General features: G+C 45.4%; 1 protein-coding gene across 4 annotated transcripts in view; it reads left to right on the forward strand.

The window, feature by feature from the left end:
* GRAMD1C (GRAM domain containing 1C) overlaps positions 1-18719 on the forward strand; it is a 2017351-nt gene that overhangs the window by 159581 nt on the left and 1839051 nt on the right. The window lies entirely within an intron of this gene.

Raw genomic sequence — 18719 nt, forward strand, 5'->3', positions numbered from 1 at the left:
GAGCTAATTAGCAGAACAAATTGTTTAAAAAGGGTTGGTGTGTCCAGAGGCCACCAGCTGGGCACGTTGCTCCTGAGAACCTAGGCCTTTGAGTGCCCCAAGCCCCTGCTTTTGCCCCAAGGCCAGAGATGACGCTGTACATTCTTTGATTGAGACCCCCCCGGCACCTCTGGTAATACAGGGACTAAACTCCCTAAACTTCATCCAGAACTACGGCTGCATCAGGAGACACCGCAGGATTATCCGAGACTGAGCCCCGTAACGGTTCCATGCTTAATTCACTGTGCAGTGGGGATCTGCCGTGGGGGCGAGAGAGAGGGCTGCGTGGGCCGATCGGGCGACAGAGAGAAAGCAGACCTCCCGCTGTTGCAGAGTGCACCCTGCCTCGCCCGGGATGGGTGTGGGCTTGTGGTGAATGTGCTTTGGCAGGGGCCTCCTGAAGGGAGGGTGCTCGGGCGGCGGGGATCCCTGGCATAAGGCGGTTATGTGAGCAACCCAGGGAGTGATGTCCTCTCACAGCACTGCGCCTCCAAGTAGAGGGCGCAAAGCGGGGGCAACACCGGAGGCCCCGGTGCAGGCTTCCTGGCAGCCTCCCTGGACCTGTGGAGGAGGCCTGGGCATACATGTACTTGGGAGGATGGGGTGCGCATCTTTAGCAAGAGTGGTGCAGATGGTCCTCCAGGGAAACGTAAAGAGGCCGTCCTGGGAAGCAGTTTTCCTTCACGTACTCTTGCATTTTTGCTGCAGTTGCTCAGGTAGGGTGCTTGGGGACGCAGGCCCCCCGCAGCTTGGCCCCACCACTCACTTTGAATGCTAAATAGGAGGGTGCAGGCACTACCCTGTGACCCCTGTGCTCTCCCCAGACAAGGGGGCCTGGAACCCATCCCGCTGTGGGTTCGCTCACTATCTACTAGCCCCCCTGAACTTTTTGTGTGTGGCAGAGGGGTCCTGTGGGCTTCCGTACCCAACATGGAGGGTGTGGAGTATCTGAGGGCAACAGAGCCTATGCTGAAAGGTGGTTGTGAGGGTCTCTGGATTGTGGCTTGGTAGTGCCTGTGTCCACAGTATCCCGCTTGGTGTGAGTTCCTGGAGATGGGCAGAGCCTGAGCCATGGCACTTCTTTTGAATGTATTGCTTCACTGGGTACACAGGAGTCCGAATTCCGCAGGGGTGAGCAGCTCTCTTGTGTCTGGAGCTGGAAGGTGGCTCTCCAACAATATCACTATGGAGGTCCCCCGAATGGTGCTGCCAGTACAGAAAGTTTGCTCCAGGCACGATGTCTACAAAGAGGAAATCGGAGGCATCAGGTTAGACATATCCACAGACTTGATAAATTGGACTGCAGAGTGGATGGGATGGAAGATGGATTGCAGGGCTTGGAGACCAATCAAACATCAGGGGATGTCCTGGAGATGCAGATGGACAAGAGGCTGTCGGCGATGGAGCGGCGAGAAGAGGAGATGGCCCTTAAGATGGATGACTTTAAGAACAGAAAGAGGGGGAATAATATCAGGTTTTTGGGTTTTCCTGAGAGAGCGGGGGTGAGACTGAGCAAGACATCATCTGAGCTGTGAATAATGTGATTAAGTTGCTCTTTGGTGATGTAACCACCAACCCACCATCGATAGAGCCCACAAGCAGACGGGGCGAGTAGGGCCCTTGCTCGATCCTAGTCAGCTTTCATTACTATGCAGAGTTCTGGCGCAGAGTTCAGTCTGCAGCAGTCTTGGTGGAGTGAGGAGCTGCAGCTACTGGCTACTAGTTACTTGAACTCATACTTTATAGCTTTAAGGAAAAAACAACCCCTACAGCCCTTAAATACTCCTGAAGAGCACGGAGTTCGGGCGCAGAGTTCAGTCTGCAGAAGTCTTGGTGGAGAGAGGAGCTGCAGCTACTGGCTACTAGTTACTTGAACTCATACTTTATAGCTTTAAGGAAAAAACAACCCCTACAGCCCTTAAATACTCCTGAAGAGCACGGAGTTCGGGTGCAGAGTTCAGTCTGCAGCAGTCTTGGTGGAGAGAGGAGCTGCAGCTACTGGCTACTAGTTACTTGAACTCATACTTTATAGCTTTAAGGAAAAAACAACCCCTACAGCCCTTAAATACTCCTGAAGAGCGCAGAGCGCGCGGGGAGTTCGGACGCAGAGTTCAGTCTGCAGCAGTCTGCAGCTGAACGTAGAGGTAAGACCATTATATGTTAAGCATATGGTTGAATTTGGTACACAGACCCGATCTATGCTAAAGCAATCCCTGCAATTGCGTGACAATGCTCCTAATCTAACTATGCACCAACAAAATGGAGACGGGACAGTACATACAGAGGCATTGGGAGCTCTGGGAGGTTTTGACTGGCTAAGAGGGGAGACGGGGAGTCGAGTGGTTATCAATCAAGGATTGACACGCCTCCAAACCCCAGCGCCCCATGCCTTGCCCTCCCAAATGCATCCCTAGCTACATGCCCAAATTCCCTGGCTCAACTTGCAACAGTCCGCATCCATTGTAATGGACAGTATGCGTTGGATGCGTTAGAAATACATGCGGTACTACATGCGGCAAAAACTCTTAATGGCACCTGCCCGCAATGTTGATGACCGCGAGACCGAAGATTCTACTTCTGCAGCCAAAAGTGCTACGCGGGCTGATGCGAAGGTCTGGCTCACCGTAGCAGCTGATGAAGCTGCTGTAGATGAAGTCCTTTACAGAAATGAAGACGACGCCAGAAAGAAACGCGCTGTTACCAAAGAGGCGCCATTGAACGTAATCGAAGTGAACACTATCGCCTTCCAATCTCCTTTTGATGTCACTGATACTGAGCTATTGGAGATGGAAGTGCACACAAGAGATTTGGAAACGAGGCTATTAAAATGTATGTTTCCTGAGAAAATAATGGAGACCATTAAACAGCCTGAGCAAATCAAAGAAAAGGATACTTTAGCTCCCCTGACCACGTGGAAACAGACAGAACTGCAGTTTTTGGCAACTGTTACAAAAGGAAATAAAGAAAATTCTTCATCTCCCTACGAACGCTCGGAAAAAGTGTCGGAACATTGTACGAGCATTGTACAAAATCAGACATGCAATACTGCACAAGAGCTCCCCACAAAAACGACACTAATTCAGCAAAGAGAAGATAAAAACAGCTGTTTTCATGGGCTTGATTTAGCTGGACGTGAAGCCCGGCTAACAGAACGCCTCAGAGCCGACTTTGAGGCAATGAAGGAGCGTCTGTCTGAAAGTTTTGTAACATCCAGCAAAAAAACACTGGGTGGAGACTTCGACCACACACAGTTAGCTGGAGAAGGTAGTATGTTACAAAACTCTCGTTTGAACACGGCAAAACAATTGCAACAAGTACAGCTGGAACAGTTAAAAGACACGCGGGAGGAGCGGCCCGTGCAACAAAGATCTCTGCATAAAATAGTGCCTACTCGAATCAACGGGACTTCGACAAACACAAGTAATAAACATAACATTTTACCGAGGCTCATGTCGCACTGCTCGACTCCAAAGTCGCGGGCTGAAGTGGCCAGGACAGAGCAGACTGCGCAAGGGACCATGGGATCTGAAGTGCAGAGTGATCACGAACCGTTCAATGCAAGTAATGACATTGAACTTACACATGTCCTCAAGGAGGCATCGGCAGCTATGAAATCAAACCTTTCAGCAGGGGCGTCTATTCAGATCCATAACGTTTTTGCAGCGTCCTCAATGGTGTTAATTCCCTTTACCACACTGTATGAGAGCCTGCATGAAGCAGTTCAAAACAATGGGGCAATGTTAGGACAGATTAATGAAAAAATGCTAAAACTGGAATGCCTTAATAATACGCTACAAGAACGTTTAGACAAGGAAACTGCCACCCTAACAGTGTGGTTTAATAGATTGAATGAAACAGCAGCAAATGAAATTCTAGCAAAGAAATTGCTGATGGACGCCATGATTGAGAGCTTAAAGCAAGCAACTAATACCATGACGCACAAACTAGCGTTGGGCCCGGAGACGACAATTAGCACCTCAAACGTGATGACACAGACACACTGGCCTCCTGATGTCTTGTCAACTGACGCCCCCAAGTTGAACACACAGGAAACAGCCGCTCAATCTGCTACTATCTCCACAGAGCCTAGAAATTCAACTCTGGAGGGAAATGTCATACTGCCACCAAATGCCCAAAAAGCCATTACAGCAGCTATAGCAGCTATCTCCATAGAGTCTAGAAATTCTACTCCGGAGGGAAATGTCATACTGCCACCAAATGTCTCTAAAGCCACCGCAGCATCCCTAAGTGTGTGTGTAAACTTGTTAGAAGCTGGGAAAGTGCTAAACTCTGACTGTGGCAGAGCATCATTGGTGCTGCCTGACAAACCCACAAAGATGACATGTAATAAAAAGAATGATAAAACGGTCCTTGATAAAGTCATCAAACATCATTCCCCGATCATAGCACACTGCTCAAAAACGTAGTTTGATGTTTTCACTGGATCTGCCAAAACCTTAAGCATGGCAAAGGCAAACCCAAAACAGCAGGACGCAAGAAATGACCAAACAGCAAAAAAGGAGAAAAAGAAACACTGTCCGGCAAACAAGCCGACCAGCAATTCAAGAAAGTTTATTCAAAATCTGACCACACCTATTAAACCAAGCCTATTTGCATGGACAAAAAAGGGAGAAACAGAGATCCCAAGGAAATCCGATGAGCTAAAATCAGGCGAGGCATCAAAGACTACAAGATGCACACTGAATCCAAAAAAGCGACAAAGAATAGACTCAGAGGCATACTCAATTCATTCTGTAACGTCTTCCGAAGACCCATGTAATCTTTCCACCTATTCTAATGATTACGAGGCTGAAGACAGCGTTGAAGCCCCAGAGGAGAGTCTAGTAAGCAGTAATGAGTCAGTCCGGCACGAAAGTATGGCGGAAAGGATTACTGACAATCCTTGGACTCTGAAAACCAAACGGAAAAGAAAACTTGTGGGTGAGTGCTCCTGTACGGATAAACAAAGGAAAACCGGAATGAGACAAGGAAAGAGCTCACCAGCATTTACATCCAAAGATGCAGAAGTAAGCAGGCACTCAGCAACTCAAGATGTGACCAAGAAACTGACAGTTAAATTGAACCCCAAATTAACGACAGCACAGAGACAGAAAGAAGAAAGAAAAACTAACCAACAAAGTGCGGCAGAACTCAAGTGTGAAAATTCTTGTTGCGAATGTATTCGAAGATGAAAATGATGTGAATTTAAATAGAGGGAATGTAATCTGACTACTACACTCGGTACCGGCACTATGAACCGTGTCCTCACACGACATCGCCATTGTCGAATAAACTTCAGAAGACCAAGCTGACCGAGTGTACTTGCATATAAACTCGCAAGCTGTGCGCAAGATAATATTGTCTGCAAAAGAAGAGCTGCTACTGTTGGGCTTTGAGGTTTCAGAAGTAACAACTGAATCACAACGAAATTACCTCAAAGGTAGTCAGTCAATCCAAGGGGATTTCCCAGGAGCAAAGCAGAGATGAAATGAGGCAAAACTTATCCACCTTCTCAAAGCCACAACAACAGTCTGGAAAAGGGAACCATGGTGGGAGTAAACACTAGCTAGATCAATTCCCTGAAGACGCATCGCTGACCCTAATTTCTTGGAATACCCGAGGCTTCCAACATTTGTATGATCATTTTCCCATGGATCTGAGCAATAATCTTGCAATATGTCTTCAAGAAACATGGCTGAGGAGTCTGCCCGTAAAAGACGGTTACCTAACCATGTTAAATCCTGCAAGGAAAAATGTCAATGGCCGGCCATTTTCAGGCTTGCTAACAATGATAAAATTAGGGACAAATTGGGAAGTGCTGGAATCCGAAAACCCAACTATTTTTGTAAAGCACTTTGTTGCAACATCGCTCTGAAACAATCTCTAACATGTGCCATCTGCTATTGATTAATGTCTACTGGAATCCGGCCCAGATAACTCCGGGAAAATTCGGGTCATCAGTAACAGCGATCATAGACCAACATCAACAAACCTATCATGACCTCATCATCATAACATGTGGCGATATGAACTTAGCATGGTTTAATGCAAATGGAGATCGCATTAAAGAAGCTAAGAAACGAGGTCCATTGTATCTGTCCAGAAGGGACAAATGGGAAAGTGAAATAGAGGCACGTGATTGTGATATGGCTAATGGTCAAGTGGTGGGTGACATACCGCCCAAAAAGACCTGGCACAATATGGGTTTTGAGGAGACCTTGTAATATATTTGGGTATCAAACCACTTCTGGCATAATATCGTGAGGCTGAGAATAATCCCTACAAAAAACAGCGACCACGATGCAGTGGTCATGATGATGAAACTACAGAGGAAATTAGACATTGTAAGAATGGACCAAAATTTGGAGATAAATAATGGGCTAAATAGGCTCAGAATATCCAATACTCGGATCACCATGATGACCAACAAATTCAAAAAATTACCCAAGGTACAGGGAAAGACAGTAAAACTAAAGAACATAACCACGAGTGGAGCAAGAAAGTAAAGGGAGAAAAAAGGTCAATAAAGATATACGTAACTTAAGATCTCAAGGAGGGACTGAGACTCTCGCAAAAATCAAACGGAGGCAAAAATATCGAAACTGGATAAAAGCGTTTGCCTTTTTGCGAGATCAAGAGCAAGGAGAGACAATGTTGGGCCTAATTAAATCGAACAACTGCAGAGAAATCTGGCGTACCTTGAACAAATGTACCATCAATCAGGCAGGTACGATGGCCAGTGGAGTATCGGAAAGTGAGTGGAAAAAACACTCTAACTCAGTGTTCACCCAGAATAATGCAACAGCTCTCCAAGTAGATGTAGTAGCTGAGACTAAATGGGACTGCATCGTGATAGATGAAGAAATCAGTGCCATAATCACAAAATTGAATAACTTGCGTGCAGCAGGGCCCGACGGCATCACCAATATGATGCTGAAGTCATACAAACAGGAATGGTCAACCTTCATTGGGAAACTATTTGCAAAAATTGCTGAATATAGAGAAATACCACAATCCTGGACATCTGCCATAATAGTTCCAATTTTCAAAAAGCTCAATCGGGCTGATCCTGCCAACTATCGCCTGATTGCCCTACTTGACACAATTGGCAAGATATTTGCAAACTTTCTTCAGCAGAAACTAACAACATGGGCAATTATAAAGGGAATTACGGATTTGCGTCAAACAGGTTTTACTAAAGGTGTTGGGACTAAAATCAATCTAACCTTGGTAAACTTGTTAAAACTGGAGGCATTGGCTAAAAGGTCAAATCTGTTCCTAGCTTTCATCGACATGCACCAAGCCTTCGATACAATCAATCGAGAACTGTTTTGGCAAAAATTAAAAAACTGGGATTGTCCGGAATGCCTCCTGCAGTCAATAAAAGCTTTACATACAGAAACAGCAATCAGGATCAGAATAAACGAACAAGGCCAGCTATCGGAACCGTTGAACACGCAAAAAGGAGTGAAACAGAGCTGTCTGATAACCACTTCTCTTCAAACTTTTCATTGCTGATGTGCCGGAGTATCTGAGTGACATGAGATGCTTTCCACCGAAGATAAATGGCCATCAGATCAACTGCATGACTTACGCAGACTATTTAGTTTTGGTCGATACCAAACAAATAGGGCTGCAACGATTGCTGACAAAGCTACAACATTACATGAATGATAATGAGCTAAAAATAAATGTCACCAAAACAAAAATCATGCAAATTGGATCACGAAAAGGACACAAACAAAAATTTCCGCTGGAAAATCGAAAACACCATCATAGAAGAGATCACTGAGATCAGATATCTGGGTGTCCAGGTCAGTAAATCTATACGAGAATGGAGTTGGATACAAGATATTGTGCGTCGAACCAAAACATTGGCCATACAAGGAGCCCTAATCCATAATCTATATGGAATATTCACCCTAATACCTATACGAACATTCTATCTGCAAAAGGTAATACCTGCCATTACCTTTGGCTCTGAAGCAGGGTGGAATATGGATCACAGAATATGGGCGAAATTAGAAGGGTTATTTTGGAAGCGAGTGCTGAAATTACCAAAGTGCATATCAATCACTGTCATTAGGTATGAACTCGCTCTTGACGAATTATACCTAAATGTCATCTGGAAGTCGCTGTCTCTCTATAGAAAGATGATCATTCCAAATCCGTAACCTGCTTATGCAATATTTGCTGCAAATAACAAGCGACCATATGAGAGCGTTTTGATGCAATGGGTACAAAGTCTAAAGATGCTTCTTCAAGCCGTGGAGATAAACAGCAACATGCTATTGGAGCAACCACCAATAGCAAAAGGACCATTGAAAGAATGGGCATGGATTCAAAATCTGGACAAGCTCGAAGGACTACCAACAGCCCCCAATTTAGGGCCAACCAAAAATAAACTAAATAAAATGCCGAGCTATCTGCTACAATTTCTTTTGCGCTATCATCCCGACAGTTTTTTGCATCTACGTGTGAACGCAATTAAAACGAAGGAAATGCTGCTGATGAGACACGATTGTGACACCAAGGACAATTTATGCAGATACTGTCAGAAGGAAACTGAAACAATAAGACACTTAATAGCTGATTGCACCAGTCTGAGAGATTCGAGAACTCTGCACCTTGGTTAATTCGCTCTGATAAACAGAAATCTTGACGATTGGTGGTGGCGCATATTAAGTGGGAGTTCTGTGCATTTAACATGTTCTGGTTAAATGAAAGCAAGACTAGTTATGAAAATTGCTTAGTCATGCGTATGAAAGATTAAGGGATGAAGACTAACTGGAACAAATGTAACGAACAGAGAGGATTTGGTTTTGTAATAAAAGTTTGTAATAAACTATATGTTACAATAAAAAAAATAAAAAAATTGCCATGCAGAAATATCAAGGATTCTTGAGAAGGCCAGGAAACTGGATTCCATTTCCTATAATGGTGCTTCGATTATGACCTCTCCTCTTTCACACTGGCGAGGCAGCGACTTTGCTCCTTCCTGACACAATGGCTCAGGGGCAAGGGAGTGAGATAATCCTCAGGCTTCCTCTTCTTTCTGGCGGGCAGGTTTACAGATTGGTGATGTAGGAGGACATTTAAGGGGCAAAAGCGTATTTGTTGGATGGGCTCGGAGAGGGTTTAGTCGCCACTAAAACCACAATGACAGACACGCAGAGAGTAGACTGGAGAGCCCAGAGACTGATTTTAAAAGGTGACCGGGGGATCCTGACTTCTTTATTATGGTTGAGAGGATCTTGTTAAAGTGGGAAATTTTGGTTTGATTGCTTCTTAAGCTCCCCTAGGTGTGGGGTTGGGGAAGCCGGAGGGAGGTTCTCTGGAGAGATGTTGCTGGGAAGTAGTGGTAGGGGGGCAGGAAGTGGGTTTGCAGCCTATAGTGGGGTATTTGGGAGGAGATTTGAAGAATTATTGATGTTTCTAACTTTTTGGAGGTTGTGGGGGGTGGTCTTGGGATGAGGTGTGATATGGTCGGGATGCCTGGAGGGTCAGGTTTGGATAGTGGTTCAGTTGGGACCCGACTTTGGCAGTGGTTCCTGGCTGAACGCTGTGGGGGAGTTGTGAGGGTGGACAAGGGTTCAGGGGGCGGGGGCAGGGGCGGTGGGGTGTGCGTTTCTAGTTATGTTCTACATTTTGTGGGGTAAGAGGTTGCTGTTACTGAAGCGCAGTTGCATGGACCGGAAGTATTTGGGTTACACACAGGGGAAGATGGGTTCTGAGGGAGGTGGTGAGGTGGGAATGGAGTTAATGTAACTGTTGGTTTCCTCAATGCTAGAGGGGTGAAATCACTGACTAAACGATCACTACTATTGATGGAGTTTCAAAGAGGGAAATAGGATGTGCTTATGGTTCAGGAAACGCATTGGACCTTGGGGAGTGAACCCACCGTGCGGGTGAACACACTAGGTGGACTCTATAGATCCTCGGCTGTGACACAGATATGTGGGGTGGCCATCCTTCTTTCTAGCTGCTAAGTTTTGTGATGGATGCTGAAATGGTGGACTGTGGTGGCAAATACGTCTTCATTAAAAGAACATTTATGGGGAGTCTCCTGACTGTGTACAGTCTAACGCTGCAACGTGGGCCAGTTGCCCTTCTGGGAAGGGATGAAGTTTAGGATGAGGTTATTTGTGGAAGGTCTCTTGATTGTGGGTGTGGGGGTCTTCAACATGGTTCTGGACCCGGTAAAAGATTGCAGGAAAGTGTGGGGGCAGACTGGGGGCTTCAGTGATGGATGATGTTTGCCCGTTTCCATGGGGTGAGCAGGGAGCTGGGCATCTCATACTCTTTAATTGAATGTCCTACGGGGACAGGCCCTTTACCCATGTCCTTAATTCCTTCTTGAGAATTGGCCTGATGTTGGTGTTTGATATGTTAGGGGGCAGGTCCTGGAGTCCCGAGTAGGTCCTGTTCCCTGGTCTGACCACGATTTTGTGAGGATTGTTGTGGGGAATTGGGCAGCCAGGGTTCCAAAAGGCTGATGGCTCTGTCACGATGGCCTCCTTAGGGACAGGGAAATAGCGCAGGCCCTACTCCCTGATACCATAGAGTATTTTGAACATAACGATAATGGCGAGCTGGGGGTTCAAACACTCTGGGAGGGTTCCAATGCAACTTTTAGAGGTGTCCTCATCCGAGTTGGTGCTCGGAAGAAGAGTGAAAGGGCCCAACAGGAGGAGTGGTTGAGGGAGAAGATAGCCGCATTACAACTGGGAGGCCGATTGTATTCTTTCCAAAAACCCGGCGATAGCTTGCCAACTTAATCGGTACAAGACCCAGTTCAAGGTTTTGTTGGTTCAGGATACAGAGAAGAAATAGCCTTTTCTCTGACAGAAGTATCACAAAAAGGGGACAAGCAGATCATATTTTGGCCTGGAAGCTAAGAGAGGAGAGGAACAAGAAAATGGTGACTAGCATTCAGACGTCCCGTGGGCTCCAAAGTGTATGACACAGAGTATTGGGAAGGAATTAAAACGATTCTCTGAGTGCCTCTATACAGCAGAATACTCGGGAGATGGGTCCCATATTTCGCATTACCTTGACCGGTTGCGGATCTCAGAAATATCTAGGGAAACTGCTGAAGAATTAAAGAGGCCAGTGGAGGTGGACGAAGTCTTGTGCACAATTACGGGCATGAAGGGAGGCACTACCCCGGGTATTGATGGTTTTTCTGTGAAATTCTATAAGCTATATAGGTCGGTTCTGGCTCCCTACCTAGTGAGAAACTTCAATGTTGTTTTAAGGGACGAAGGCCTTCCAGATACGATGATGGGGGCGATTATTGTGGTGCTCCAGAAAGAGGGCAAGGATCCATTGCTGTGCTCTTCTTACAGGCCAATCTCGTTACTTAATGTCGATGTTAAGGTCTTGGCCAAAATATTGGGTAACAAGATATAGGCGGTATTGCCGACCCTGGTTCATGGGGACCAGGTGGGATTTATAAGGGGTAGGCAGAGCTCTGATAATATCCAGAAGACCATAGATCTGATGTATAGGGCCAGAGCGGAAGGTATGGAGGCCTGCGTTGTGGCAATTGATTCGGAAAAGGCCTTTGATAGACTAGAATGGCTCTACATGATGAAGATTTCTGGAAAAAATGGGGGTTTGAGACAATATTCGTAAGTCACAGCCCTTTACAGATATCCTACTGCACGTATACAGGTGAAGGGGACACTCAGCGGCTCCTTCGGTTTATCGAGGGGGACACGAGAGGGGTGTCCCCAGTCCCCCCCCCTGTTGTATGCTCTGGTAATGGGGATCATTGGCTATTTCCATCCCATCCAACCCCTGCATCAAAGGGATCTGCTATGGCGGAGTAGATTTTAAGCTCTCTCTCTTCGCGGACGATATATTGGCCTATGTGACGGACATCAGATCCTCGCTACCCGAGTTTTACGCACAGATGTCTAGATTTGGCTCCTTTTTCGGGCATCAAAATAATGTACTATGGAGCATAACTTGAAGGTACTCCAAGGCTGCTATTGTGACCTCCGGTGACTGCCCAAAATGTTTCCTGGTGTCTCGCCATTGTGCACCTGAGGGTATAGGGTTCCTAGGCTGTGCGAGGCAATGTTGAGTGCATGTAGGATAGCCATTGTGCAAAAACTGAGGGGTGGTAGTATTCCGTCGAAAGAATGGGAGAAGAAATTACACAATATTGCAATGGTGGAGAAACTGACCGCTATAGCGAAGGACTGCCTGGGTTCCTATCATAAGGAATTGGGGACTTGATGGCAAAATGGGAGGAGGATAGGCGAATGTGAGCGTATGGAATGGTGGGGGAGGTTTGGAGTCCATGGTTGGAGGAGGCAGGAGTTAACGGGATATGTCGGGGAGGAGGTGTAATGTGGTGGGTTTTAGGGCTTACTGTGGTGCAGGAGTCCTGGTGCAGGCCTTGTGGTCATGCAGGATCGATGGGCCAGCCTTTTGGTGCATCTGAGTGTGGGAGCCTGACACAGTATCTAGTTTTGGCGTGCGACTGTCCTTCAGTGGACCCATGTTTTATCTTCCTAGTCTGTGTATTATTTTTGGGGGTCTATTTTAGCTACCAGAATCCCTGTGGTGCAAGTATTGGAAGCTGGGGGAGTGAGGAGAGGTTTATTGAGGTGGTGTTAATGTAGTGGTTGTATATTGTTTAAAAATGCGAATAAAAATGCATTTAAAAAAAAAAGGGTTGGTGTAATAACATGTGTGTTTGGAACTCTTCCCAGTTCTGGTGGCCCTATATATGTGGCCATACGAACTGGCGAATAAACAGCTAACGGTGCGGTCAGATAAATTGGGTGCGGTACAGGCGATTTCAATCGGCTCAATGTATGACAACGATTGGGCTGGTCAGACGCCTGGTAGGGTGGGGGTGTGGCTGACTCTGATCACTGAACTGAGGGCCAGATATGTGCCAGGGGTACACAACGTAGTGGCTGATACACTTACTAGTTCACAGATGGCTAGGTTCAAACAGCCTTGGCCTCAGGCAAAGGGTACAATGACCCAGATCGACAGACTGTGGGAATTGATGACTTGGAAATAAGAATGTGAAACTGGCAGAAGAGACTTTGGCAGGGGGGAGAAGAGAAAGATACAAGAGGTGCATCAGACTGTTTAGGGAGGTGTCTAGGAACATGGGTAACAATTGCTCAAGGTAGTCATGCTGTAGGAAAAGGACAATGGGAAGCCAGTCTTGGATCAAGAGCCACCTGTCCAAAATGGCATTTTTCTCACAGCAGGGGGCCAGGGGAGACTCAACATGTTTTCATATTAGAACAGTGGTGCAAGGATGGGACAAATGAAGCAAGGACAGGCTACCCATCACAGTTGGGACCTTGTATTTGTTAATGGGCGTATTGGGAGAAGCGTGCAGCTCCCCATTTGAGGTGATCCTGTTCAAGGTTTGTTTCACACTAGCATTTTTGCAGCATTAACGATTAGTGAGGTAGTTCACGGATCAAAGAGTGATGGTAACAAAAGGGCAAAACTGGAAGACATAACAGAGGAAGGGAAAAGGATGAGGGTAAAAATAAGTAAATCCAAGACAGACCATGCTGGGTATGGGAACAAGATTGGGGTGAGCAGGTACTGTTGCTGATTGCTTGGGGGAAAGTTATGCAAGGAGGAATACGGTTGTACTGTGGGCGGATGGTCTTGACATAACAAGGATTCTTTCATTTTCTCCTCCGGATCAAGAGTGATGTGGGTTATGCGGCACTCTTTTATTACAAGAGCGGCGCAAGGAGCAGTAAAAGTACTTTGGAGGCATAAATTGGCCCTTGAAAATATGGAATTGTATTGGTTCGGGAGGGGATGTATGCTATGGGGGCAGTTGGAAGGGGAAGGTAGGAAGAAGATCAGCATGTACGCAGATGATGCACCTGGGCGGGAACGATTTAGTAAATGAGTTTAGGAAGGTGTTGCTTCAATGGATGCGGGGAACAATGAACAATTGGGCAATATGCTGCACTTCACTGAGATGCTATGATCTGAAATGATACCAAGACGCATTTAGAAAGGTGCTCACAGACAGAAAAGAGAGGAAGAATCCAAGAGGAGGTTGAATGCCGAGTTTACGAAATTTCGGAATGCAATGGGCATGAGTTGTGTATGGCATACACTAATCACCCTGACGAGGGCTGGCTACTTTGCAACGGTCGTGGTTCACTTGTCGGAGCTTAGCATGGCAAACATGAGGAATCTCTTTCAGGGTGGCATTGGAGGAATTGGGTTGTAAATATAAGGGTTTGACAGAGTGATGCACCACAACGGCAAGAAAGTGAGCAGAAAGGACAAGGAGGACGCCGCTATGCAGGTAGACGGCAAGGGGGAAAAGGGAAATGAGATGTTGAGAATGGCAGACCGGTGCAATAAAAGTGGAACGAGACAGTGGTGTATTGCATTAATTCAAGCCAAGGTCGGAGCTGTGCAATAAAGGTTGAACTAGACCAGTGGGGTGTGGTACTAATGAATGGTTATGACATGACAATGGTGGAATGGCAATAGGAGGATTAATGACAAGGGACCGGGGAGAGGGGGGCTTTACGAGGTGGAAGATGCAGGAACTCTTGCCAGGCGGCAGTTTGGCGCTGTGTTTACACGAACGGCACTCGGGCAAGATAGTTTTTGCTGGAGAACAGCTCTGTCTTGTCTTGGCCCAATTTTTCCACTGACGAGAATCAACATTGGAAATTATAATATATGATATAATGTGGCATTTATAACGCACCTGTACACAAGTGTTTCTAGGCACAATGATAGATTTATGAAGGACAGAGGTACGAACAAAGTAAAAAACAGATGAAAATACAGCAATACCTTACACCAGCAAAGGGTAAAGACAGCTGAATTTGACTATGAATATTAATAAATTGTGCAAATTGAAATGGACTAAATATATGAAAAGAAGGTAATACAATTTCACGAGGATTGCTATGTATATAAACTTGCTACTCTGTTTTTAGCCAAGAATGGTGTTTCGGTACAGCTCAAATCTTGAAGTCAGCTGGGGAACTTGAACATTGCCTTTCTTCCTTTCATCACCCTTTTGTATTTCTATTCTTTCTTCCTTATTCTTTCCAGATGCATCTTTTCTGTTTCCATTTGCCCTTCTCAATTTCTTTTTCCTTTCCCCCCTTTCTTTCTCTTTTTCTTTGTCCCACTTACATGCCTGCTTCTTCTCTTCTTTTTTTATTCTTTTTGTAAACCTTTTTTAGTCCTACTTTGTTTTTTTCTTTGCGTTTTAATATTTCTAGCTGTCATTTTGAGTATTCTACTTTTCTTCCTCTTTCTCTGCACCTTCTTACTCTGCCCCCTCTTCATCTTCCTATCCCCTTTCACTCTCTCCCCCTTTTGCTCGCTCTCCCCACCCTCTCGCTCCTCCTCCCCTCATGCTTGTTAACTTTCTTTGTATTATTTTGCTACTTACCTGTCCCTGCTGACAATGATTACCCTGTCTTTCTGAAGGTTGTTTATCATGCTCAGCCTTGATCCTGTGGTAAAGTTAGCTGCTAATTATGAGCTAAGACACTTTGTTGGTACTGTCTCAGATGGAGAGCAGAGATGTTTGAGGGAGCGTTGGGTCACACGAAGATCCATGGCTTAGAGTTTTTCACTGTCTCAAACTTGGCTAAGCTGCCCAATTCTCACCCCCAATAGTCACTAAAGTGGCACTGGAATTTGAGCTCAAGACCACAGCTGGCTCCATCTGAAATTTCATCTTTAGGGCACAGCCCATTGTCAGAGACGCTGGTGATAACCAAGAAAAGCTAGTCAATTCTCCTGTCATTGATGGAATTATAAAAATATACTGTACCAAGCAAAGAAGGCCCACGATTGTGGACTCCACTGTCATAAAAAAAATTATTACATTGGTTTCTTATCACGCTTCATGTCGTACTCCAGCCTCTAAATGCAGGACTGAATCAAACCTGTGATGCTCATCTTAGTCTTGTTTCCAGGCCGGCGCATTGCTCCCGAGTTATCCTCCCCATATTCTCATCTTGGCGCAGTGAAGGTGCTAAACAGCACGATTCACTGCGCCAAAAGAGGACGCCCAGGCTCCACTACTATTCTCAAGTGGGTCTGGGATTCCTCGTAGAGCACGATAGTGATCTGTGAGTATTGCGCCTGTTTTAAGGTGTTACAGGCGCAATCCAATCTCGGCAGCATTTTTGTAAAATAACGACAAATTCGTTATTTTACGAAAATGCTGCCGAGAACACAGATTAACACGTTCCTATAAACCAAAGTGAGTAGCTTCAACATTGCAGGATGTTGAAGCTGCTTACTGTGGTGTATAGGGAAGTGTTCATATACACCCTTATGGTGTATATGAACACTTTCATTTAAAGCGAGCAGCTTCATCGTTGCAGCATGCAACGTTGAAGCTGCTCGCTTTGGTTTAAATGAAAGTGTTCATATACACCCGTGCGGTGTATATGAACACTTTCACTTACTTCAAAGCGGGCAGATTCAACGTTGCAGCATGCAACGTTGAAGCTGCTAGGTTTGCTGTAAATGGAAGTGTTCATATACAACCGTGTGTCAACACTTTCATGTACACCAAAGCAAGCGGCTTCAACGTAACGTTGAAGCCGCTTGCTTTGGTGTACATGAGTGTCCATATACAACACACGGTTGTATATGAACATTTTAATTTACACCAAACATGGCTTCTTGTGGCACTACTCCAGTTTAACAGCACCAAAAGGGTACCGTATTTGTGCGCATATTTAGCGCACACATTAAACTGGCGGAGTGCCACAAAAATAGGCTTATAAAAACCCAGTTTCCGAATGTGGCGGTTGCTAGGTTGGTTTCCAACCTATCCCAGCAACTGCCACATATATTCCGAAAGTGGCGCATTCCTTCCGACTTCGGAGGAATGCGCCAACTTCAGAATAGGTCTTAAGTACCGAAAAGGGTCGTTGAGCCTTTTAACGTCCTTTTCGGTACTTAACACCTAGATGAGAATAGGGCCCTCAGGCCCATATTCTCATCTTGGCGCAGTGAAGGTGCTAAACCGCAGGATTCACTGCGCCAAAAGAGGACGCCCAGGCTCCACTGCTATTCTCAAGAGGGACTGGGCGTCCTCAGAGAGCAGGACAGTGATTTATGTGGATTGCGCCTGTTGGAAGGGTTTACGGGCGCAATCCAATCTCGGCAGCATTTTTGTAAAATAACAATATATTCGTTAATTTACAAAAATGCTGCCGAGAACACAGTTATACACCAAAGTGAGCAGCTTCAACATTGCAGGATGTTGAAGCTGCTCGTTTTGGTGTAAATTAAAGTGTTCATATACTCCCGTGTGTTGTATATGGACACTTTCATGTACACCAAAGCAAGCAGCTTCAACGTTGCAGCAACGTTAAATCTGCTTGCTTTGGTGTACATGAAAGTGTCCATATACAACACGGGTGTATGGACACTTCCATTTACACCAAACAAGGCTTCTTGTGGCACTCCTCCAGTTTAATATGTGCGCTAAACTAGCGCACATTTACGGTACCCTTTTGGTGCCGTTAAACTGGAGGAGTGCCACAAGAAGCCTTGTTTGGTGTAAATGGAAGTGTCCATACACCCGTGTTGTATATGGACACTTTCATGTACACCAAAGCATGCAGCTTTAACGTTGCTGCAACCGCCACATGTATTCTGAAAGTGGCGCATTCCTTCCGACTTCGGAAGAATGCGCCACCTTCAGAATAGGTCTTAAGTACTGAAAAGGTCGTTAAGCCTTTTAACGTCCTTTTCGGTACTTAACACCTACATGAGAATAGGCCTTAACTGCAATATTGCAAACATTGGATAGGAGCAGTAGTCTGTCTTCGCTCTCATTGTTGAGGAACGTAAAGAAGTTTACTATACCGAATCAAACGGTCCCACTTTTCTTTATTCAAATGTCATCAACTAGGTGCTTGTGGAAGTGCCATCATTGATGTCCGATAGTCATTGGTCTTTACTTCTACCTACTTACCCTGATGCACGATCACAGGAAAGAGACTGCTGCTGTCAGCAGTGCCACTTGTCATTTCATTCTTTGTTTCCTAATGGTGCTGCCTTCCGAATTACCTACTGGTCAAGGTCTCAATGATGGTCATCATCCCATTTAAGAGGAGTAGACCACCTCATTCAAGAAACCCTCCTATACTTAATGAAAAATGATCTGAAATAGTAGTGGAATTTAGGAATGTGTATATCTGTTTCGGAAGTAACCAAGTTAGTTTCATCTCCCTTGCCCCTCTTATTAGGAGAGGTACATGATTCTTCTTTGGAAAATGGAACCCTCATGAGTACCCAAGACTCTTGCATATAGTTGGGTTTCTCCTTGCTTTGTCAGGATTACTTATTCTGAGTCTGCTCTTTCACTTCACTCCTTTGTCAGTATTTCCAGTCTCTATTTGCTTTCTCAGTGCATTTCAAAGTCTTTACCCATTCTCAGTCCTTCTTTTGTTCATGTTCTTTTAGTTTGTACAGGTTTTTCCACAATTCTCTCAGACTTTAGAATTTGTTTTTTAAAAGAGCTAAATTCCCCTCTGTGTCTATGTATCTTTTTGGTTTCTCAGCTCCTCTCTTACGGTCTAAGTGCATTCTAAATCCTCAGTGGTCCATTCACATTCCAGGGATCTTTTAGAAGGTTCAGCATCCATCTGAGGTTCTGGTGCGTTTTTACC

The sequence above is a fragment of the Ambystoma mexicanum genome, chromosome 7p (genome assembly GCF_040938575.1).
Source record: "Ambystoma mexicanum isolate Mex_15411 chromosome 7p, UKY_AmexF1_1, whole genome shotgun sequence".
Lineage (NCBI taxonomy): Eukaryota > Metazoa > Chordata > Amphibia > Caudata > Ambystomatidae > Ambystoma > Ambystoma mexicanum.